This window comes from Hibiscus syriacus, unplaced genomic scaffold (assembly GCF_006381635.1).
Source record: "Hibiscus syriacus cultivar Baekdansim isolate YM2019G1 unplaced genomic scaffold, ASM638163v2 tig00109923_pilon, whole genome shotgun sequence".
Lineage (NCBI taxonomy): Eukaryota > Viridiplantae > Streptophyta > Magnoliopsida > Malvales > Malvaceae > Hibiscus > Hibiscus syriacus.
The window spans coordinates 784934-811425 of record NW_024062529.1 but is presented as its reverse complement, the minus strand read 5'-3'; the positions used below and the strand labels follow the sequence as shown (position 1 = coordinate 811425).

The following is a 26492-nucleotide window of genomic DNA, read 5'->3' as shown; positions in this document are numbered from 1 at the left end:
TGCTTGTCATGCATCACATCTGTTTAATCCTTTGATCACCTTTGAAGCGTTATAATTTTGCATGTCTGGCCTGCAGGTCATATGATGAATTAATCTTAGATTTTATGCAAAAGGCAAAATAATAGGTATGCAGAATTCCATTGCTATTTTTAACTTTTCTTCTGAATTTTCTTAACACAGCTCCTGACAATAAATGATCCACACATCTTCTTCTTCTTTCACAAAACTGCTAATTTTATAGGGAAACGGTACATTTTATATTATAAGTGATTTTATACTGCTGTAACTTCATGAACTCTGCAATGCCACTTTTGTTATTTATCATTGTATCCTTTGCAATCGTATTAATTTTGGGTTGTTAGTCACTCAACTATTAGTGTAGTTTTATTGTTTATTGAATTTTAATTAAGATATAATTTTGAAAATGTGTTTAAAGATCAAACTGATAGCATTTGTAAGTATGAAAGGTAAATTCTTTTGAATTATTGAAGATTAGGAGCAAAGTGCCGTAATGTAATACAGTAATAGTGTTGATGACTAAATATTTTATTTTACCAATTTAAAAAGACTCACTATTTTCATTAATAATTTAACGGATGAGGATCAAAAACAGAATGTGTTAATAGTTTAATTTTAATTTTAATATTTATATTTTATATATATTTCATAATTAAACTAAATTAAAAATATTTGTATTATTTAACATTTAAATAATAAATCTCTTGGGTCCCCCGTCGGACGGGCCAAGAAACAAAGATAAAGTAAATAGACTTGGGCCGTACAAATGATTGGTTCAGCCCATGACGTTTGTATGAAGGAAAGAGAGGTCGGTTGGTTAGGTCATACAACAGAGGCGCAGCCCACGCAACGACGCGTGTCCAGTAGTGGGTCAGTGAATTTAGTATTTAATATATCATATTGTTGGATAAGCACAGACGGTTTAATCATTTTCTATTTACCAACGGAATATTTCTGGACTCGCTTTCTTAGCGCGTTCTCTCCACTGTCTCTGGTTTATTTATTATTTATATCATTTGCATCTATTTTATTGTTTATATCTAAAGTTTATAACCCTTTTGAGTATATGTACTTTTTATTTTCATAATTTATTTTTAACGATAATTTTAATTAACAATAAGAGGATAAAATGATTTAATATCGTATGGATAGTATTATAAATGGCAGTTAGAGATGGGTATTTGATTTAAATTTTATTTGATTTAAATTTTATTTGATCTAATAAGATTATTTAAAAAAATCGAATTTGAGTAGATTTTTTTAAGGATAAAGCTGGTCTGTAATTTAGGATGAAAAAATTTGGTCCCAATTGACTTGGGTAAAATTGTATAATTCATTATTATATTTTAAAATATGATTGTTATAATTTTTTAATATTTTTTTATTAAATCTCTATTTTATGTAATAGAAAAGAAAACTATATATATGTGTGTGTTAGTTGAGTCCAGTAATTATTTTCATATTAAAATTTGAATTGTATTTAGATTCAGATTGAATTTTTTAAACTTTGGTCTAGTTAAATGACACGTGAGGTATTATAATGTTAATGAGAGGAACTGGATAACGATAATATCATCATTTAGTTAATTGTTTAATATTATTGTTTTTAAAGTTTTGTGATCAAAATGAGATAATATACTGTGTAGGGACTAATAGTGTAATTTCCCGTTAAAAATAAAATATTTCACACTTATCTACAATGAATAATAACGTGATACGTGAAGACACACACGCGGCCACTATCAGCAGAAGTTTTAGTTTTTTGCTGGAAAGAAAAGAAAGTCTTTCGTTGTTTCTTTTTAAAGCGATTTTTCAAAAATTATAATTCCTCTTTTGTTATCTGCCTCTTTAGCTGCTGCCCTGAGTTTCTCAAAAGAGAAGAATCACGCGCACAAAAAACCTAAAACCGTTAAACGACAACGTTTCCCTTCTCAGATCTGACGGGAAAGAGCGAACCGATTCTGTTTATTTGTAGAGGGTGTATCCCGGAGAGAGGATGAGCGGGAAAGGAGGCAGAGGCGGTGGCGGAGAAGGAAATGATGGGTTGGGGAAGGGTAATAATACTGGATTTTCAGGTATTTCGCCTGGGTCACGGAAGATGGTCCAGAGCTTGAAAGAGATTGTTAACTGCCCCGAACCTGAGATCTATGCTATGCTTAAAGAGTGTAACATGGACCCTAACGAGGCCGTCAACCGTCTCCTCTCTCAAGGTTCCCTCCACCTTTTTTTATTTTTAAAGAAAAAGTTACTATTTTTTGTCGACTTCAATGGGCTTATATTCTAGGTTTTGGGCTAATGAAAACTTTATTTAGTTATTTGTTATGTGAAAAAGGGTAACTGCTGGAATTTCTGGGTTCGGTGTTTAACTTAGGTGTAAAGACAAAATATACTTAATTGCTAGGGTTCTTGGTTTGCTCGGAGTATATTTAGCTAGAGTATATTTCAAGCAGTAACATTATTATAATATATAAACATTTGCTGATAATTTATTTGTGTGTTCCATTTCCATGAACTGATTATTATGTTATCTACTTTGGAACTCGAAAGTAGAATCAGAAAGGCATATTTCGAGGAGATACTATCACTTATGTAATTCTCGATTGAATGCAAAAATATAGATTTCTTTGTTTCATAAAAATGGGGCCGCTGAAGTTTTGACTTCTGTACTGGTACTATATTTCATTGCTAATAAGATACTTGCAAAATGTGCAGATCCTTTTCACGAGGTGAAGAGCAAACGAGACAAGAAAAAAGAGGTTTGTGCCGGTCCAAATTATGCTACAAAGTTGTTTCTGTAAGAATGTTGAGCTTGACTAATTAACCAATTAACCATACAATATTTGTTTCCTCTTATTCCGACTGTTGCACCATTTGAGCAATATAGGGCATTATGTCAATCATATACATAATGCATATGTCAGATTGTCAGTTGGTTTCAGCATTTCAAATTGAGTGATAATCTAATTGACTTTTCACTGGACCAGCTTTTCCTTTGGAAGCTTTTAATATTTCCTAACCATTGCTGTCAGATTTACCGGTTCTTGTTATTTATGTTGACTTTTTTATCCCCTTTTGTTCAAGAGCAAGGACACAGTCGATTCGAGGTCTCGTGGTGCCAATAACCCTGGGAGTCGTGGTGCTAGGAGTGGTTCAGACCGATATATTGGGCGTGGTGGCTCGTCTCATTACAGTTCAAGTGGTATAACTATGAACTTTCTCTAATGCCACTTTGGAGAACTGTCACTTTTAGTTCATCAAAGAACTTATTTGGAACACTTTTACATGAATTTTTACCATTTTAGTACTGTTTTTTTCTGGTTAGAGTCTGGCCCATCACATGTTAAACCTGCACAAAAGAGAGAAAATGGAACCCATGCAGTTGCAGCCTCTTCGTCTTCTGCATCCGGTATGCAAGGAAATAGCATGAATTGTCGACCTCCATCCAACAGGTAATATTTGTTACAGTCTCAAGTTATAGTTCCTCCATGTCTAGTCCACTAAGGAGCTGGAAAGCAGCTATAAGTTTTGAGTTTAATGAGTAATGACCTAAAATGGTTGTATACCAAACCATTATTAATGAAATTAGTTTACTTCCACCACTAATCCTCCCTGGGTAGCGTTTGCAATGAATCATTATCAGAGATGGCTAGTTTAGCAAGGACAGATCGGACCCTAATAGTTCCAAATGATTCTCAAATCATTTTAACTGGAGTTTGGAAACAAGGCACCCAAACATTTGTCAATAACATCTTTTCAGAATTTTGGTTTGCTGAATTTAGTATTTCTTTTCCTATCTTAACTGGAGTTTTGCTGGTTTTGCAGTGAAATTGTGGTTTCAGAACATAAAATGACCACAGTAGGTCTAGGTGATGGATTTCTTCGTCATCACAGCCTACTGGACACCAATCTGCTTGGGCAGGGGTTCCAGGTCAAGTATCAATGGCTGATATTGTGAAATGGGCAGACCACAAAACAAGGCTTCTGCCATGCCAAACCCTTCTCAACAAAGCACTAATAATTGGCATCATGAGGTACTCCTTCGGCAGCATTACATTCCAACTTACAGGATCTGTTTCCGAGGAGTCGGATGTTACTTATGAGCCTGATGTCATAAAAAACCAGCACGATTCTCCAAGGGTGAATGGCCCCCCATTGAGAACCATCTGCTGCTACTGTGACCTCTGTCTTAGATGCACTTGCAGAGTCTGGAGTCTATGTTAATGCACATAACTTGCCTTTGGGTAGAAGTAATCAACACCTAACGTCCCAGTTGGAGGAAGCTCAGGCAGTGGATGATGGTCCTCTTGAAATCGTCAATAGTGACCATGTTAGGACCCCTTCTATTTCAAGTAGAGATGTACAAGAGGATAATTCTAGAGGTTCATCACTTTATGATAACGACTTGTATAAGGATATGAATTCCTATCAGCCTCAAGGGCATGGCTTTGAGAATGATGAAGTTAGTTAGTGCTTCAAATCACTCAATTTGTGCATTTCATGGTGTAGTATACTGCTGTATACTGACAAAGGCATGCACTGAGCGCAATTTTTTGACAACCCATTTCTGATTGTCTTGCTGTATGTATATGCATGCTTTTGTGGTTGCTGAATTATCTCTGTGGCCTCTACCTTCCCAATGACAGTATCATATGTTCCTAGCTTCTGATTTTTATCATTTTCACCCTTCATATACTGTGGATTTGTGAGCCTGAACTCAAAAAGCAATTGGGTGATTGGTTGGAAACAATTGAGATAGTTGGGGGGCTAGGGTTGGTTTATGAAATAGTTGCACCTTTCTTGGCTCCCTCCTTTTTGATTCCCCCTCCAAAGTATGGATGCATCTTGAATCTGTATGAATTTTGTTCATTCCTTAATGTGGAGTTACTTTTTCGATCATTTAATGTATCCTTTGCTCAATGTTATCTGCTAAGATTTTTTTTTGGACTTAACTCCCTTCATCTTTTTCCTGCTCAGCTGAAGATGGTTCATCGTCTGTTGCAATGAATTTGCAGCAACTTAATTTACATAATGATGATCGGGAGCCTCCAACTGAAGAAGATAATCCTTCCGTAATAATTCCAAATCATCTGCAAGTCCACACTCCCGACTGTTCGCATTTGAGTTTTGGAAGTTTTGGACCTGCATTTTCTGTACCATTTGCATCAAGGGCATCAAAGAATAGTTTGGAAGAGGTACCTGAAGCAGTAGATGCCTCGTCTATTGGGCAGTCAGATAATAGGTATGCCCTTCTTAAATTTTTAGTGCCTTGTTTTACTTGTTCCTTACAATTATGTAAAAAAAATTGCTTCCAGAGATCCCGAGTATTATGGTGACGAACAACTCAGAAGTACTCAGAGGGAAATTAATAATCGAAGTAACATCAGCACTGGTAATTATGAGGTTTCTGAAGATTCTCGACCAGAGGTTTTGAATCAGGATGCTTCTGAAACTGCCCAAGGGAGCCAATATGCATTTCTTCCATCTGCGCCTGGTTATAACTATGAAAACCCGGAACAGTTGAATCCTGCTTTCACTCATATGCAGACAAGTGCTCAAATGCAAAATCTCAATCCTTTCTCAAGTGTAATGGTAAAGTATCTTTACAAATAAGATTTTATTTATTATACCAAACTGATGATTCCATATGCCTTACAGTTGGACTAGAAATTCTTTTATATATAAATTTCTGCTAGATAGCAGCATCTTGAATGTCTCCTCTACATAATATTCATTACAGCAAGGGTATACAAATTCATTGCCAAGCACTTTGTTGACATCAACTGTTCAGACTGCAAGGGAGGATCTTCCATATTTACCCTTCCCCCTGACTCAGTCAATGCCATCAAAATACAGCAATGCTGCCTCTTCCATTAGTGGTCCAACCATTTCTATGCCGGAGGTATGACCGTATGATTTTCTTTATTTTATTAATTTCCCGATTCTTTTACATGTTTTCCAGTTCTAATTGATTGTTGAATGTATTTAAGGGTTCAAGTGCCAAGAAGGAAAAAATATTATTCCCTTTTTCTTATTTCTCTGCTACCACGTGTGTGTGTGTGTGTAATGATCATTTAAATTGAGAGAAAATGGAAGACAAAAGTTGGGAGAAGTTATTGTGCACATTTAGTTTTGGATTGTGTAAAAGGAGAAATAAGAGACGAGCAAGAAAGGACAAAGATAAAATTATAAAAAAAATGTCATACATGCTTGCAATTTAAAGTTTTCGTTATTTTTCAATGGTAGTCTTATTTCAAGAATCAAGATTTTCTGAAGCAAGATGGAAACTTCACACTCTTCTTGTAATAGAGCTGTATTTAGCGTCATTTTTACTCGAGCTTTACCTTGTAGTAGTGTCATTGTGTAGGTAGAGTCATGCTTTTATATTAGACCAGATAGCTTCTGGTTGTGAAACATATGTTCTATGGGATGAGATGTAAACGTCCTCAAACTTTCTTTCTCATTTTTTTTCTAACCTCTTTCTTCATAGATAGCAGTGACCTTTGACTACTTTTGGCCTTCCCTTGTCCTCAATCATGCATCTGTCTCTACCTGATTTGTATTTTTATTATTGGCAGAATTCACTTTTCACAATCTATGGAGAGATTAGTTCACTGTTTTTCTTATGTGCTTGTGTCCTTGTCAGAAAAGGGAGCTAAAACACCCAAAAAAGAAAAACGAGAGTTCGGAGTGATCTTCAGAAATAAAAGAAAAAAAGGAGGGGGGGGGGTGGTAAAAAGGGAAAAAGAGTCCAATTTGAACGGTTGAACGCCTAACTAAAAAAATCTGTAATTGGTTGGATTCAATTTTTATTTCCCGATTAACTACTTGTACATGTGCAGGCTCTAAGAGCAGCTAGTATTTCTGCACCGCAGCCCTCTCCACAGTCCTTGCCTGGTGCCAATGTTGCCACGGGACCTGCACTTCCACAACATCTAGCCATGCACCCTTTTTCCCAACCAACACTTCCATTGGGACACTATGCCAACATGATTGGTTATCCCTTCTTGCCTCAGAGTTACACATATATGCCATCAGCTTTCCAGCAATCATTTCCTGGTAATAGCAACTACCCTCAGTCCCTGGCAGCAATGCTTCCCCAATACAAGAATAGTGTTTCTGTTAGCAGTTTGCCTCAATCTGCTGCAGTCCCACCTGGATATGGGTTTGGGAGTTCTACCAACATCCCTGGAGGACTCTCTCTCAATCCACCTGCTGCACCTGCGGGCACTACCATTGGCTACGATGATGTTCTTAGTTCTCAGTACAAGGACAGCAATCATCTGATGTCACTTCAGCAGCAGGTAATTTCTCTACAAAGCATTGAGAGATCTCATTAGAATTGAATAATTTTTATTTATAAACCATGCCAATTGGTGTCAGATGAATAGTCTGTCCTTCCTCTTCCCCCCTTTACTCCCAAGGTCCATGGTTTCCTGTTATTCTACTTTATTTATGAATTTAGTTGATTCTATTTTTTCCGCTTCTTTGAATCTGAACGGGGTTTTTATGTTTGTGTTTAGAATGAGAATTCAGCCATGTGGATTCATGGCCCCGGCTCACGAACGATGTCTGCTGTTCCTGCAAGCACGTATTATGGCTTTCAGGGGCAGAACCAGCAGGCTGGTGGGTTTCGACAAGGGCAACAACCACCTTCACAGCATTTTGGGTCTCTTGGATACCCTAATTTCTACCATTCTCAAACAGGGGTATCGTTGGACCAGCAGCAGCAAAACCCTAGGGATGGGTCCCTGAGTGGATCTCAAGGCCAGCCACCATCAAAGCAGACCCAACAGCTATGGCCAAATAATTACTAATCATGTCCCCTCCTGGTTTTTCAGGGTCTTGTAATGAGTTTAGACGTTACTAATGAAAGGCCCTTCTCGCAATTGAGAATAACTATACTTACGAGTAATGAATACGTCATCGATGATGGGTCTGGAGATACCTTGACCGGCTACTGCCCTGTGCCACGATGTTGTATTCTACATATTTTAATTTATTGTTCAGTTATGGTTTGGTATGTTAACTTAGGAACAGTGTGCTAATTTGTGATGATGAACTTACTTTTTCTTCCTCGATTGTTTCCTTGTTTTCCTCTCTTATAGTCAAAAGTTTCCATCTTCATTTCCTCTCCCATATAAAGTTTCTTAATACGAAAAATTTATTGATATACCTTTCACGCCATTCGTTTTAACATGTAAAGCTACCATAGGGAACACTAATGTCACCCTGCCCAAAATCAGAACATAGGGAACACTACCCGGTGCGTTCTTCAAGAGTTTCCAATCACCGGATGGGAACCCTGGTGACCGATGCGAAGGGCGACCTGTAGTAAACTAGACCCATCACAGCTTTCAACAAGTCACTATTTAGAACCTTACGGGAAACCAGCTGTTGTGAAGCAATGGCTAAGCCGTATGTCGCAGTACCGACAATGGTGCGTATGAAATCGAGTATGTTTTTCCCTTCAGAGATTCCACTAGGCCTCTCGTTGTCATTGTTTGCTACCAGTAAAAATTAGGAGATGGTGAGGAAAACCGGTGAATCAATGAGGAAAGGAATGGATTTCTGGGATTTTAAGAAAAACAAAAAGAAAGCATTGAAAGCCAACTGAGAAGCCGATATCAGTGACACAGTGGAAACTGGGAGGTACGCGAAGCCAACCGAGTACAAATAAGCATTGCTTGCAATAAGTAGTCCGAGATACATATAGGCCAAAACCAACAATGAAGTGATGCTGTAGTATTGGGAGTTGTAATGGATTTGTATTGCGAAATGAAGTAATAAGGAAGAAGAATAGGGAAACCCACAGCTTGAAAATGGTGGCTCAAAGAAAATCCTTGTGAGGAAGGAAGCCACAATTCCAAGTGCTATTCTCAACCACTTCATCATTTAGTTTTCAGCCGGTTGAGTGACAGTTCTTTGACTGACAGGTTCACTACTTAGATCTGATCCTGCAAATTCCATCAAAGGGTTTATTAACCTTATGATTCTTGACAGAAGAAAGAGCTCAAAAAAACCTCTTTTTTTGCTGTGATTCATGGTCATAAGGTAATCTTTGAAGACTTACCTAAGAAGTGGAATTGTAGCTGTTGAGCTCAATAAACCTTTTTTCGTCTTCTTCTTGTAATTGTTTGTTCCAAGAAGCATGCATGCATAATCATAATATCCCCAGTCCATTTAAGGCGGCTATAGATGAAATTATGTGCAAAAATGGGCAACAGTCCATGGCCCGCCGACTCAGACCCCACATTCTTCCATTATTTGATATTTATTAAGTCGTTAAAATGTGGTTTTCGCAATTAAAATCTATCGTTATGATATATAATAGGACTGGCTATTGATTGGAATATATTTATATATATATATATATATATATGACAAGTGACGCGTAAAATAATGAGTGATTGATTATAAAATAATAAAAAATATAGACTTTTTTTATATATAAAAAAAGATCTTTTGAGAAAAATTATAGGAAGACGCCAGTTTATCTGTTTAATATTATATAATTTAATACACCAACAAATAGTAAACTAGCGTATCTGTTTAGGGCCAACTTTATCATTAAATCATTGTTCTGAATCAATTTAATTTGGGTTGGGCAGACAATTAAGCAACATGAATCAATTAATGATGTTGCACTGTAGATTTAGCAATTGCTATTATTTTTGTATTATATCAATTTTTAAAATATTCTATAATACTTGATAATTCATGTTTAATAGATTTAATTGATATCACAAAACATCACATTAACAAACCCCATCATGTGTAGACGGAATTGAAAATCTATCTCATAACACACTGAAAAGGAATAACAGGCAAGAATTGCATGCAAGAGCAATACAAAACCTGATCTCCAAAACAAAATCAGGCATCCAACTTAAAACCAACTTACTAGATATCTGTCATGCTAGGGGGCAGCCTGTAAATCTAGAAAACATGCCTGTGGGCGCCTTCAAGCGGTTTATTCTGTTATTGGCATAGGCTCCGAATAGCATACGAAACGAGTCTCAACACTCTCACTCACTATTATCAAGAAAGCAATGTCGCAATAACATCAATGTTCATCCTAATCGTCCGCTTTTCTATTGCAGCCAAAAGGGCACACAAAGAATATCCTAAGCACATAAGGTATAGCATCAATATAAAAGATTATATCCTCCGGCTTCCCCCCTTGGTGTACACGTTTTATATGAGGAGAGATCTTGTAAGACGTTCGCGTGCAGTAGCCAATGCTTGAGTTATCGTCTGTACAACATTGAATGTGTTAATATGGTGACAATAGTTATTGATATGTTTCACCTGTCAAAGAATTCAATTATGCATTCTGGTGGATGATATAATCTAAAGGAGAATGAAAAATAGGAACAAGTGTTGCATATTTCAGGGACAAGTCATAGGACCTGCTCCGACAACGGCGCTCCATCATCCATACTATGACTAGCAACCTTCCCGGCGATAACATTCGCATCGGTTTCAAGAACGATACTGCCAAATAGATAGAAAACAGTCAAAATGATTATAAGACAAGCATTCAAAGGAAATGATTGCTTCTAGAGCAACTCTTACTGTTGAACGATGTTTTTTAATATTTTGATATAACAAATTAAGACAAAATGTTTTTGGACTTGATTGAATTTGTTCAAAGTTTTCAAAAAAAATTCAAAGTCCATTAAACTAGAATTTGAGCACAAAACAGTTTTTTTGGGTACGTAGTATCAGTACTACATGAACAGTACTGATACTGTTCATATACCAAAGGTAAGAGCAGTATCGATATTCTCTAGGTAGTATCGATATTACCAGTTGTTTTCCAAATTGCACAAATTAAGAGAAGTATCGATACTCTCTAAGTAGTATCGATATTACCAGTTGTTTTCCAAATTGCTTAAATTCCAGAATGTAAAATAGGTACCGATACCCAAGAGGTACTGATACTACTTTACACAGTAGTATTGATACCATGAAGCATAGTATCGATACTGGTCAAGCCCAATTGTCTTTAACGGCTAGTTTATTTAAATATTACAAAAATAGTACTGATACTCATTAAAGGAGTACCGATACTATCTGTCATGGACAGTTTTATTTTGTAGAAAATTACTCCTCAACGGCTAGAAACGGCCACAAACTCATTCCAACATATAAAAACAAGTTGAAGACACTTGAAGAAGGTTAGACAAACACCTATCCAAGCAATAAAACACAAGAGAAAAGTTTTTCAATATTTATTTTTCTCTCTTGTAAATATTTGTGTTTTGAGCTTAATTGTATATCCTTAGGTTTTGTTTTTGTGAGTTTTAATCTTTGTAAACACCTTCCTTTTGAGAGGTTTTTTTTGTTTACATCTTATTCCTTTTGTAAATGGGATTGATTCTAGCTTAGCCTTTGAAAAGCTAGGGAGTTGTAAAGGTTATCTCTTTATCTTAGAAAAAGAAAGAACAAATTAGTGAATTTGTTAGAAAATCCTTAGTGAGGGCTAATGTAGTGGATGTAGATTTGGTTGATAAAGCCAAACCCCTATAAATCCTTGTGCAAATTGTCTCATCTTTATACTCCTTACTCACTAAACTCAAAAGGCCAATTCACCCCCTCTTGGCAAATTATTCAACCTATAAAGTGTTCCAGGAAAGGAACAAGATTTGTCAATACAAGTATCCTAATCCCACGTATATGGCAAAACCATGGCCCCTCAGGGGCCCCTTAGTCTTATTTTATGCTTATTTAAGTAACCCCTCTTTCTAGTTTCTTGGATAAGAATTACCTATGGTAAGGAGCCATGGAAATGTACTCAGAAAACCAGCTGAAAGATAAAAGGAAAACAAACTTGTTGGTCCTATGCAGAGAAGGAGAAGCAAAAAGATCAAAGGCTTACTAACACTCTTTCAGTTTCAATCTAGCTGAAACTCTGACACTTTTGCAAAAAGAAAACGTTTAACTCTTGTTTGACCAAATTCAATAATTTCTCTTGTTTGACCAAATTCAATATAATTTCTTTCTTTTTCTTTCCAATTCAATGCATCCAAAGGTAATAAGTAATAAAAAAATCTATATGCTAGTCTTTTTTTCTCTTTTCTTCTGCCGACCTTCTCACTGGCATCGTCAGGAGATAAAATGCATGATTAGTACAGAGTCAACCAAATGTTTAACCAGCATATATATATAAAAAGCCGGGAAGGGAGGAATCTTGGTAAATTTCAAGCCCAATTATACTAGAAACACTTCTAATACAATTACAAGGAAAGAAGATGGTCTACTCAGAGAATCAGGAAAAGTATTGAACTTCAAACATAACAATACAATGAATGATAATTCATACCCGCATCAACAATCTCATCAAGGCACAAGAAAATGAGATCTAAGTCTCCAGCATCTCCCTCTGTCCACGGTGCCTCTGGAAGGAGGAAAAAGTCAAAAATAGGCATGATGATATATCAAAAAACCGTAAAAGTATAAAATTTATGAAAAAACCTAAGGATAAGTCCAACTGCATCAAAAAAACCTTGGAGTACTGAGGCCAAGATTATCTCATTTTCATTTTCGCCTCCAGTAACAAAAAAGTGAAGGTCTTGAACAAACTTGTAGACGACCACATAGTTGTCAAACATCGTTATCTCAGCTGTAAAATAAAATTAAAAAAATAACAGCATCATGTTAGAATAGTATGATGAACCAACACTTAAACCAATGCCAAGCTAGGATTTTTTCCTCATCCACCAGCATAAACGCAAGGCTCACTACTGTACCCTTAGATTAAACCCTCGATCCACCTCAAATCCAGTGAATTGCTTAACTTAGAATTGAACATACCTTCCAAACAAATCTATTTGATTTGCATTATACACTCAGATCAATCGAAATGTATGGAAGCATTAACAGAAAAGACAAGGTGCAGAGAAGCAAGTAAAAACTTCCTTAGCAGATCAAATTGACCTTCGTTACGGGCACTAGTCTTTTGGGTTTTGGTATACACAGTTTTCTCAAAAGCTTCCTTAGCAGAATTCGTCGGCCAGTCATCTGAGTAATACTTCACAGCTACACGGTTTCCTTCGGAATCCAAAAGAAGGATGTTTTTTATTGAAGGGCATAACTCCTACAAACAGAGATCATAAAATTTTCAATTCAGAAACAAAGTTCATACAGATTCAACTAATCAAGCTAACTAAAAAACTAAGATAATGCCAATTTAGTTCCGATCTAGCTCTCCAATTTAAATTAAAGCATGAAATCTTCAAATCTTTTCAACTCTATAAAGAAACGAATTAGATCTGAGTCTAGTTCTTAGAAAAACAGAAAATAAACAGAAAATTAAATGCAAATGCCAGGTGAATAGTTTTAGATTTGCGTTAGAGATAGCCAAACAACATAGACAAAGCAGATCTCCAAAACGCAAATAATGAAAGGGAAAAAGTCGCAAGGTACGTTTAATATAAATTTGAAAGATTGACAAGTTAAAAGAGAAAGCCGACCATTTTTTTCTCGTTTGGCAATATTTTCTCAGAAAAAATATCGGATTCTTGTTTGGCGGAACTTCTTGACTATAGCTGATAGTTCTAAGCGAAGAGAAACAACGGGACTACGGCGTAAATTATAGAAACTAGTGAAATGAAATTTGTTATTCTTACCGCTATTTTGAGATTATTTGTTTAAGCGCCTCTTTCGTTCCTGCAATTCTATTTTTGTCCCCAGGCAATTATTCATACTCAAGATTATTTTCTTTTTATTTCGAACCACCTAATATCATGTAGTCACATTAGGTCCGTCGGCTTAGATTTTTAATCCAACCGAACCCGATTTGAGTATTAACACATTTTCATTCGTTATTTGATTTAAGGTGATTTTTAAGAAAATTTTATTGATCAGAAATTTAATTTTAAAATATAATCTCGTATCTAACCCGAACAACTACATATAAAGTATATTGATTGAATAGTAACTTTTTTAAATTGAAGGAGATGGGATAAAGTAGTACATCATCCTTTTATCCGTAAAAAAGCGGACCATGGATATCTCTATGAATAATTTGAAAAATTTTCGTTCGGGATGTCAAAAATAGCTATTTAATCATTTTCATTAGAATGATATTTAGCCATGCAATATGTCGAGGTAAATATAAGGTAATATGTATTCATAATCTTATTTAGTCATGAATTACACATACGATGCAGACGTAATTGTTTGAACTCGAGATCACATGAAAAAAAAATCACTTCTTTAATCACTAAAACCACTAAATATATTCTACATACACAATGTTAAAAAAACATTCTTATCATTTGATTAAATAATTAATTTTATTTTATTTTTTAAGACAGTTTAACTCTCAACGTGACAAATATAAATCTATTATATAGAGTTGAAATACCATATTGTCGAATTATTTAATATTTCATATTCAAATTGCCCATATCAGTAAACACGAGTTTATAATTCAATCCACGTTATAACGAGCCAGAACATCATCTTTACGTTGGATGTTTCCTTTTTGGTAGCCTTGACCACACCCTGTGGCTGTGCCTATCAAGTTCTATCCAAAATCCATGTTGGGACCCCTGATGGATTGGTCCATTGGTTCCTAGCTTCATAATAGTACGTGATAAATACAGATACAGAGTCTTTAAGCCGTATCCAGTTATGGGGCATTTCAACAAAGTTGTCACCCACTTGAAAATTTTGTTGCTTCAGGAATCAGGACCCTCTTTTTGACATTTGCTGCATCTTCATTTCAATGTTCAAACATCCTAGGACTCTGTCTCTGCTTCTCAAAACATTTTACAATCAGAAAGCCTTGTCTTTGCTAACACAGACCAACAAAAATAGAAAGAAAAAACATGGTATTAATCCATTATTAGTGACTGTTCTTTGTGTGTCGCAACCGTCTTTCGGTTGGGCCCCGGAATTGGGCTTCGACTTGAAAATGTGGATTGGAGTCGCCACCCGATCATTTATTTAAAGATAAATGGGTTGATCAGATACCCTATTTCTTACCTGATATGCGTCTTACCAGAAATTAGGTCGGGCCTCCGGTCAAGGAAGGCCCTTACACGTTTCCAGTTGTTAATTAAGAAAAATAACAAGTTAAATTAAAAGATAAAAATGATCCAAAATTACTTACCTTTGACGGATTTACAAATATACCCTTTAAAAGTCAAAATAGGGTTAGAAGAGATGAATAAATGAAATAAAGTAAAACAAATAAAATAAGGAGATTAAGTAAGAAATAAAGTAAATAAAAATGAATAGAATATATAAAATAAAAACAATAACACTAATATATGCACAGCAAACACTAAAAAAATAAAATGATAATGTAAAAATAAATAAAACAAGTAAAAGAATATAAAAACATAAAATATAGGATAAATATAAAATATAATAAATGAGTAAAATATATAAAAAAGTAAAAACATATATATAATAAGTAAAATAATCAAAAAAAAAATAAATATAATATATTATAGATATATATATATATATATATATATATATATAATAAAACATATATATATAATAATACAATTAAGAGAAGTAATATGTGTATATAACAAGAATAATAAAGTAGGAAAAAAAAATGATTTAGGGGGAGAATTAAATATTTTAAAAAAATGAACACGCCTCGGGGGTGGATCTAGGTTCGAAATTTCGAAATCCCACCCTTTTTTAGTCATCGGCGCAACCCACGTTTTGGGTTATTCGAACAAATCTCAAGAAAAAATAACATGCACATGCGAGAAATGAACGAACCAATGTAAAAAAGATGCTACCTTTTATTTTCTTTTCGAATCGTTTACAACAACTTTGCCTTTGTATTTTCCGTGCTTTCCTCTGTGTTTTGTGTGTAAATCGTGTCTACAATAGTGAGTTACAATGGCTATTATCTTGTGGATCAATATCTAGACCTATCTTTAGGAGTTTGAATTCTAGTAGGACGAAAAGGTGTGTTGACAGCTGCCCCTCTTTGCCCATAGTCGTGTAACGGGGATAGGGCAAAGATTAAAAGACACACTTTCGTTCTGTGGAGTTGAAAATTGACTCTGATGTTTCAATAACTCCCTGTCGAATTGAGTTACGGATGACTCCTCCGTCGTGAAGCCGAGTTCATCTTGGAATGATATGAAATTGAAGCCGTAGTTCGGAATTTGAATCAGAACGTGGCTTCTCGTTGCCCTTCGGTCTTCTTCTCGGTTTAAAGACCTTGGATCGGAATCGAACTCAGAAATCTTCATTGACATATAGCTTTTGTTTGAAAATGGTTGCTTGTCACTAAGGCACGGTTAACCCAGGTCCTCTTCTCGACTTGAAAACATCGACTGCAACCGGAAAGTAGTGCGATTGATGTGTCATCGAGCTGAATGGAATCGAACTCGACAATTTTGATGGCAGATAACCCTTCTAGCATTGAGTTATGCTGTAAATGATGTGCCTTGGAGCTGAGCGTAGTCGAACTCGAAGGTCTTTGTTGACATATACTCCCTTTTTGAGTTGGATATTCGCCGTGAAGTTGAAATCCAATCTAAGTGATGATGCTTGTGCGATTCGCGTTCGAAGTTGAAATCCAAGTAAGTAGCATTGTTCAGAGTCCAATATCCTCCGTCGTGAAGTTGAAATTGAATCTGAATGAAATTTGTGACAAGCAGCGGTCCCTTCGTCGTGAAGTTGAACTTGCGTTGTCTGAGTCCAATATCCTTCGTTGTGAAGTTGAAATTGGCTCTGAGATTGGGAAGTTGTTGTTGACAAGCAGCGGTCCCTTCGTCGTGAAGTTGAACTTGCATTGTCTGGAGTCCAATATCCTCGTTGTGAAGTTGAAATTGGCTCTGCGATTGGGAAGTTGTTGTTGACAAGCAGCGGTCCCTTCGTCGTGAAGTTGAACTTGCGTTGTCTGAAGTCCAATATCCTTCGTTGTGAAGTTGAAATTGGCTCTGAAATTGAGAAGTTGTTTGTTGACAAGCAGCGGTCCCTTCGTCGTGAATTTGAACTTGCATTGTCTGAAGTCCAATCCTTCATTGTGAAGTTGAAATTGGTTCTGAAATTGAGAAGTTGTTGACAGGCAGCGGTCCCTTCGTCGTGAAGTTGAACTTGCGTTGTCTGAAGTCCAATATCCTTCATTGTGAAGTTGAAATTGGCTCTGAAATGAGAAGTTGTTGTTGACAGGCAGCGGTCCCTTCGTCGTGAAGTTGAACTTGCGTTGCTGGAGTCCAATATCCTTCGTTGTGAAGTTGAAATTGGCTCTGAAATTGAGAAGTTTTGTTGTGACAACCAGTTGTCCCTTCGTTGTGAAGTTGAACTTGTGTTGCCTCGAGTGCCACGATATCCTCCTTCGTGGAGTTGAAATCGCAGATGGCCCCTTCGTTGTGAAGTTGAGCCTTGACTTGAATATCCTTCGTCGTGAAGTTGAAATCCAAGTATTGTATGTTGCGGGTGGACACAATTCCCTTCACCGTGAAGTTGAAACCGTGGAGACCCCTTTATTGTGAAGTTTGGCGAGCTAGATATCCTTCGTCGTGAAGTTAAAATCCACTCTCGAGCAAATCGTGTCGCTTTGAGTTCAATATCCTTCGCCGCGAAGTTGAAATTGACTCTAGCTAAACCTGAAAAGTTATGCATATATGTGATGCTATGGATGCAATGCTCTTAGGTGTGCCTAAAATGCATATGCAACATATGTTATCTTGGGGCTCTGGAGAGAAATCTCGATCTCCAGTTGCCTGTCTGGAATCTTGATTCTTGAATCTTCAAATTTTGATCCATGATCTTGATTCTTCAAATGTTCAAATCTGATGTGCACATTCTATTTTTTATTTGAGAAATGCTTTTCGACCATCTCAAGTATGTGCCTGAGCTGAGTGTACGGTTCATGATGATTCAAAAGAAGTTGTCTTGAAAGAGATAGAATTCGTTTCAAGGGAACGATCTCAAGATATATGTTGTTTTATGAGAAACGGTCTCAAGGAAACAAAATTATGTTTTAAGGGAAATAAATTTGAAGATTTTGTGTTTCAAGAGTAACTGTCTCAAGGGAGAAAAAAATTGTTTTAGGGGAAATAATTCAAAGGTTTTGTTTCAAGGGAAACTGTCTCAAGATAGACGAAAATTGTTTCAAGAGAAACTGTCTTAAGAGAGACAAAACTTAGTTCCAAGGGAAACTATCTCAAGAGAGACGAAATTTATTTCAAGGGAAATGTTTCAATGTTTATGTTTCAAGAGAAACTGTCTCAAGAGAGACAAATCTTGTTTTAAGAAAAACAATCATGAGTGAAATAAATCTTCTTTCGAGTAAAACAGTCCCAAGTGAGACAAAGTCTGTTTTAAAAAAGCAATCTCAAATGAGATAATCATCTGCATTAAATGACACTGTCTCAAGCGAGACAGAATTTATATTGGAAATGTCGAATCTGAAAATGAATGTCGATCTTTCTATCTGTCGAGTTGGTTGAAGTGTAGCTTCTTGCTGCTGAGCTAAACACCGACATCAATCTGTAAAGGTGCTTTTGAATCGAGTATCCTTCGTCTTGAAGTCGAACTTGACTCTAAAGATGTAAAAATTATGTACGTAGAAAGAAATGATAGATATGATGCTCTAAAATGTATGCATAAGATGCATGTAACATGAATTAGTTATATTTTATCTCCTGAAAAAGGTCTGATAATTTGCATTAGGATGTTGAATCCCCAAAGATGCCCAATATCAAAAATACCCCAATATTGATGTTGAATCTTCAAAGATGCCCAAATGTTCCTCATTTCTTGCTTCATCATTGATTCTGAGCACGAGCTTTATGTCTAAGAGTCACATGTCATTTACCAAGATCCACTCTAGAGAGACTGTCTTGTTTGAAAAAAATGTTTTTCTTTCTCTTTTATTTCAAAGTTATGAAAATATCAATTAAAAGAGTTTTGAAAATATTGTCACTTTCACGGTTTTACAATTGAGACGAATCATAAAACTAGAGTTCAACGGATATCAAAGAATTAATTACAATGTTAATCCTTCAATAAATTATGCTATTTGACAAGTGTCAAGATCAAAACTATCTTTGAGAGATGGTCGAGTAAGGAAAGGATAAAAAGTCTCAGGTCATGTGTTTGGTCAAAGGTTTAGCATTTGATGCTCAAAGGTTTGGTATTTGATGCTCAAAGGATTGATGGGGTAGCTTGCATGCTTCTCTACTGGAAGTGTTCTCTGACTCCCAACCTTCGTTGTCACACTCGGATTGTGCGATGCCTTATCAAGGAATTTACGTGATCGCCTCAGTTGCACAATTTTTATATTCGAGCCACCTTTTCAGGTTTTCAACTCGAACCCTCCTTTGGTTTCAAGACGTTATTCAGGATTTACGTCTTGAACCCCCCTTTGTTATTTTTTCTACCATGCATTAATTACATTGTTTTTTTGCAAACAAAGATTAATCCTGATGGGCGGGATGAAATCTGAAGATAGTCTCTTCTGTTTAGAAATCCATGTATGATTAGAAGGGACTTTTAAGGCACGTAATGTAGGCCAAGGCTCATGGTTATGAAAGAAAAGGATAAATAGGCCCAAACAAGTGTTTCAGGTGTTGAACCAAGGGTCAATTCATTCTGATGCCTTCAATCATGTCTTGCTCAATTTGGATCTACTCATATGTTTCTCTGGATTTTCTCTGGATGTTCCATGATCTTCGAGTGAAGTGATTCAGAGATTCGGTAATGATTGTGCTTGATCAATCTCATAGTTTGAAGCTTGATGTGCCATTTGTCTTTAGGGAATCTTTGCATGTGCTTTTTGTCCCTTTTTCTTTTGATTTTTTTCTCTTTTTCTCTTTTTTTCTTTTGTTCTTGTTTCTCTTGCTTCTTTGTTTTTTTTTTTTTTGCTTTTTTTGCTTCTTTTCTTTTGTTCTTGATTGGATCTTCGCACTTGCCATTTGGTCCACCTTTTGGTGTCTCCTTTTGATTGATGTCTTCACTCGTGTGAGCAGATTTCTTCCACCTTGCCCCCCAATGTGGAGGGTGATCCTTGGTTAGGGTTGAATTAGAAGAAAAATACTACAGGCTCAAAAGGGGACACAAGGGATATATTTTCTCCTGTTGTAAAGGGATAAAGAAAGAAAGTCGTTCATCATTTCATACATGGAATTCCTCACAGAAGAGGTATCCCCAGGGGATAGATTTTCAGGATTAATTTCATTCACATGAAAACAGTGTAGTTAATGCGTGATAGAATTATTTCGAATGAATTGTTTTTTTGCTCCTTGCTCCCAACATATCTCAATGTTCAGGCTCCCGGCGAGATGCCCCAAATTGTGTCTTAGAAGAATGCTCATGTTCAAATGAACAACTCAATGCCTTGGGTATTAAAATGTCAATTTTGAGTCTAATGGTGTGACTTTATTTGACTCAAAGAAAGGTATGGGTGTATCAAAAAGATAAAGACAATGTTCAAGAATTTCAAAGGGAAGTTATGTCAAAATTTGGTCTTTTTGGTAATGATCAAGGTATTTCATTTTGGGGTTTGAGACATGATAAGAAAGGTCTAATCTTGTCATATGTCAAAAATCTATAATTCTTGAAGAGTTAAAAATCCTTAATTCATTTAATATTCGAAGAACTAAATATTAAAATTTGTTCAATTGTTCCACCTTAGAAAGTAGCATAAATTCAATCGTTTAAAAGATTAAGCAAACATGAAATATCAGTGACGTGTTCAAACAAAACAATCCTCTAAGTGCAAATGGTATATGCCATGCCCCCTTCTTCGGCTGTCAATGCCCATGAATCCATCAGGTTTTGGATCTTGTGCTTCAGCGCCTTATAGTTCTCAGAGGAATGTTTGGAGCATCCTATGTGGCAACTACAAATAGCTTCAACATTGTAGCCCTTAGGATATGTGGACTTTTTTCTCAGATCATCTTGGCAGTTTAGTCGTACAACCAGCTGATTGGGCTCATTCGTTGTGATAGTTTTTTTTATGATGTTACAATCTTGCTTCCATGTGGTGTTATGTGGTTAAAACCACTTCATCGAATTCTCCATGAAGAGATTTCATGTTTATGAAAATACTTAAAAAATGAAATGTATATGCAAAATGCAAAAATGCATGAAATGTTCGAGGCATTGATAATTGAGTTATTCATATCGTAATGATTGATAATATATACTAATTATAAAAAGTGGTGAGCCCATTCTATTATCATTGGATTAAAGACTTTAATTGCTGTAACTATTCTCAAGTATCTTTGAGTTTTGGCAGCAATGCAAGCAGCTATATGACAGTCATAAATGGATAAAGTTAAGCTTCCTTTTGTGCTCATAATAAGATTAAGACCATTGACAAACTAAGCCTTTTTGCTCTGGTAAAAATTCAGAAAGTAGCCCACCATTGCTATTACCAGGGCAAAGTTCAGAAACTTTTCTTGAAGTCAAGTCACTATTTTCTCCCCAAGGTGCGCACATCATTATATTTCTAGACGAAATACCTCCAGATTCAAATGGTATCATATTATTTGACCTTGAATGTCAGAAGCCATATATTTAAGCTTAATATGTACAAACCGTCCAATAATAAAAGTTAAAAATTGTTGTTCTCTCTAGATGTATTAAGTTCAAGTAGTTGTATAAGGAGTATACGTTGTCAATGATTAAGAAAATTTTGAACAAATATTTTTTTATAATCACCGCAAACTATTAAAAAAATTAATCATATATAAACTTTCTAATTTTCATGACATTTTAAGATACTTTATTCTATGATTTTCCATAAAAAAAACCCTTAGTTACTTTATTTATAAATTATCAGAATTCTTGATAAAATTAGAAAAAATAAATTCTAATTCAAAGACAATATATTAATGTCGACTTTTTGATTTTTTAAAATTTCTCTAGAAAACTCTCAGTAGAACAAATGACACACACACATATATATTCCATGTCTTCTATAAAGCCAACTTTCTTCTTGCATGTGAAAGTAGTATATATATATATATATATATAATCTTATATCGTAGATGAAGTATGCATCACAAGCTATGAACCTTTTAGTTGTAGTAAGTGAAGTAGAGTGGAATCATGTTCAGCAGTAATCTTGACTGTACCGAGACCATGAATTTGATTAATTTTAAATTAAAATAATTATACATATATATATGAAGTACGGATCACAGAATAGCCAAAGTCAACTTAAGAAATTAAATATTATTGATGACCCTTTCAAACAATATCAATACAATATTATAATAATATATGTTACCTTTTATTAAAAAAAATTAAAAAAGAGAGTGCATTCTTTAAATAAATTCATACTTAGCCCAAGTAGTTGGAATGACTGCTTGAAAGAATCAAGCAATGGGTAAGAGCTTTCACATTAGAATTTGAAATCATAATTAATAATTAAAGTAGTGTTTTAAAATGTAAAAAAAAAAAAAACTTTATCCCTTTGAAACTTCCTAGTGGTGTAGATGGAGAATTGTCATCGGTACAAGTTTGACATTTTCCTACCTTTATTTTTTATATAACGAAATAATATTATTTTTGAGTAATCAAAATGAATTCTCGTCTTATAATAAATCTTCATAAAATTTATATTAAATTAAAAAAATGATAAATCAAATATCGAATATTGATCGACAAAATCATACTGATAAAATAAGAAGTAAAAACATTAGACTCAAATTGAGGTTTAATTAAAACCAAACAACTTATTAGTAAATTAGAAGACAAAATAGCCACAAATTACAGCAAGTCATGTACAATTTTACATGCTATAATGTTACAACATCTTTTATTCAAATCTCAGTGATTAATTGACATTAACATTTTTTCCAAGGTTCGAGCTTTGATCCCTAGGATTAGATTCGAATTTCAGTATAATGTAGGGACCAAAATAAAAAATTATACCAAAGAATCACCGAAGAGGTGATGCTTTTTTCCTAGAAAATTCGAAGAAAGGGGGCAAAAAGGGGAAGGAATGGGTGACGTAGGACAGCCATCAGCAGAAGCAGCGAAAGCCGAAAGGATCTCCCACGTGCCGGGTGGTGTTGTCGGCGACGGTCAAAGCCGGTACCAAATAACGGCACGTGTACGCCTAATATTCGATCATTATAATACTTCCTCAAGTTTGAATGTTTTGACTGCCTTTTTTGTTTGGTCTCATCTTCCCGGCCTCTCCAATTGATATTTTACATAAATATCATAATAAGTACATATAACCAAAAAAATTTATAAATGTAAGATAAATTTATTAAAGATAATTTTTAATTAAATTAATAAATATAATAAGATAAAATTTAAAATATTTATATTGATGGTTTATCTTAAGTGTCACCTTTCTCATTTATTTTGAGTTATTGCATCACATGTCCTTAAAACATGATCTTTATTTTATATTGATCCATATAATTTTAAATGTTCTAATCTCATCCCTAAATTATGGCTATTATTCTAAATTAGTCCTCAATTTTTTTTAACATTCCAATATCATCCCAAACTATACGTATATAATAAGCACATCCCTTGTTAATAAAATCATTAGACCAAGTTATATTATTATATGTTTGAAAAAAAATTAGGTTAAATTGTGGTTGAAACTAATTACATATTAGGATGAATTTTGGGATGAAATTAAAATATTCAAAATTTTGGGGACTAATCTAGAAAGAGTGTCGTAGTTTAGGGATGAAATTAAAATGTTCAAAAGTTTAAAGACTAATTTAGAATGAGAGTCATGATTTAGGGATGAAATTAAAGTAATCAAAAGTTTAAAGACTAATTTGAAATGAGGGTTATAGTTCGGGACACAGGAAGCTTTAACTCTTATTTTTTTTATATTTCATAGGTAATAATTTATTTTAAATATTCATCAACTCTTAATACAACAATACGAATCACTCTTACCACGATTATGTAATCTTTCATAAAACATATTTATTGAGTCCTCCTTAAGAATGAAAGACAATCTTATAATTAAAAATAAATATCCAAAATACTTGTTGTTGATGTTAAATTATTGATTATAATTAATTTTATGTTTGAGAATATTCAAACATTTGATTTAGAAAACAAATATCTACAACTAGTTCTATAATTATTGTAGAATTTTATTTAATTGTTATTGTTATTTTCTTTACCCGCTATATATAAGGATAGTTAAAATATTAAATTTTAGTAGATTTCGATTTGATTTCGTAGATTTGATCTTTTTGAATATAAATTCAAAATGAATTTTATGAAAACAAAGTCAGATTTAAGGTAAATATCATCTATCAAACTCAAATGATTATTATAACAATTTTCTATATATATCTGGAAATAATATTTCTTTATATATATTTTAAATATCTTCGTATTTTATTGAATAACTAATATTTTTTTTTGTTTATATTAGGTTAAAGATATGTTTTTATCTATTAAAACAAATTCAAAAAATAAAATATATTAAATTTTAAAAAATAAAAATCAAATAAAAATTAATTTTCAAATCAAAATCTAGACTATAAAAGAACCACTAACCCTGCACCACCCCTATAGATTCTATATATAATGTGTCAAATTCTATTCGTACATCACAGTACCGTGACTAAATCATATTAGAAATTTATATAGAGCCAAAATGGAAATATTATATATAAAATTCGATAGTAAATGTTTCCATGGTAGAAGCCACTTGATGCTCGTCCCATTGAAGGTTGTTTTTGTCAACCCTTCTTTATAAAGTGGCAACCGAAACCCAAAGCCCCGCCCCGCCCCATTCAAAGCTAAACACTCTATTTCCATGTCTTCATCATATATATATATATATATATAGCTCAAACAACATGGTAAGGGATACCATGAAACCCTGAAACTACAAAAAGTTGAACCCTTTTGTTTGATCTCTCTCCATGTCGGATCATGAATTTAGAGACTTTTATTACCATGCAAGCACAATCTTGAACAACGATTGTCATGTGGAAGCAGCCGACATGTTTATGGTTTCATCGGCTGAACAATACCCTTCCTCGTACATGAGTTTGACGGATTGTTTACACGGTTCGATGGACCAGTATGGTTCACTTGAGAAAGCCTTCGGGTTGTCATCGGAAGTGTTTTCCCCAACGAGAAAGGAGCGTGTTGGTGTTAATAGTGGCGAAGTTATGGCCATTGCTCCTAATCCTCCATTTCTTCTTCCTCAAGCGAGGCCGCCGGTAATTGTGAAGAAGATTCAGAGAATAAGAACAAGCAGCCGAAAGAGTCGGACGATGACGGCGGCAAAGAAAGCTCTAAGAAAGGGTAATCGGCTTAACCTTCATCTCCATTTCTTTGATTTGATGAAACCTTTGAATGTTTTAATTGATTATTGTGTCTGTAATAGGAGCAAAGCAGCTAAAAAGAAAGAAGAGAGGAAGCAAAAAGAACCACGGTTTGCTTTCATGACGAAAAGTGAAGTTGATCATCTGGAAGATGGGTATCGGTGGAGAAAATATGGACAGAAAGCTGTGAAGAACAGCCCGTACCCAAGGTTTGGTTCCTTGTCTGAAACCTGATTACATGTCTTTGGTCTGTGCTTGGCTGGTTGCATTATCTTCTTCGCCCTTTCTTTGACTAGCTTGATGGATTTTGTATAGTTGAATTCCCTGTTTATGACTAGACTTTTTCCCGGAAACAAACAAGAACAAGCTTGTTTATTTCATTCATATGGTGAATGATTTGGAGAGCTTTTTCGTTTTGTAGAAGCTACTATCGGTGCACTACACAGAAGTGTACGGTCAAGAAAAGGGTGGAGAGGTCGTACCAGGATCCGTCGACGGTGATCACGACGTATGAAGGCCAACACAACCACCAGCTTCCCACATCACTGAGAGGGAATGCGGCGGCACTGCTCCAGCCTTCGATGTTTCCTCCGCCGCAGCTGGCGGGGACGACGAGCTTCCCGCACGAATTGTTCATGCGGATGGCGCCTCATCACATGAATGACCAAAGCCGCAGCATCTTCTAAGTTTGCAGAAATCCATTTTCAGCAGCACCACTACCAGCATCAGGTTTCCGAGTCTGACAACGGCCTTCTTCAAGACATGGTTCCTTCCATGTTCCTAAAGCATGAACCATGAATCTCTTTCTTTCAATATATATATATATATGTATGTATTTGACTACTGTAGTTTCATCTAACTTCTCAACAGCCCAAGGATTATTAATCAGTTACTGGTATTAAAGGGCTATAACATGAATAGATGGGATCAGTGGGAATGGTTTTTTCTTTGTACTTGAGGATGTATATGTAGTTTTCTTTTTTGAAGCAAAAACCTAGTTTTAAGAGGATTGAGGACTCGTAATAATCATGTTTAGTTGCATTTTATGTTTTTGTTTCATTATCGTCCTTAACGGAATTATCAATGAAGAAGGCGGGTCATCATTAATAATCATAAATGTACTAAGATAAACAATAGCAATGTTTTTTTTTTGTAACCATTCATTGGTGCAACAATATATTTTGTTAGAAACTTTAATCATGCCATATT

The 26492-nt window shown here is 35.0% G+C and overlaps 3 pseudogenes; 2 read left to right on the top strand and 1 right to left on the bottom strand.

Annotated features, from left to right (window-relative positions):
* The first annotated feature begins 1822 nt into the window (after positions 1-1822).
* Positions 1823-7872, top strand: LOC120210370 (annotated as a pseudogene).
* A 1964-nt stretch (positions 7873-9836) lies between these two features.
* Positions 9837-13609, bottom strand: LOC120210369 (annotated as a pseudogene).
* An 11085-nt stretch (positions 13610-24694) lies between these two features.
* Positions 24695-26096, top strand: LOC120210368 (annotated as a pseudogene).
* The last annotated feature ends 396 nt before the right edge of the window (positions 26097-26492 follow it).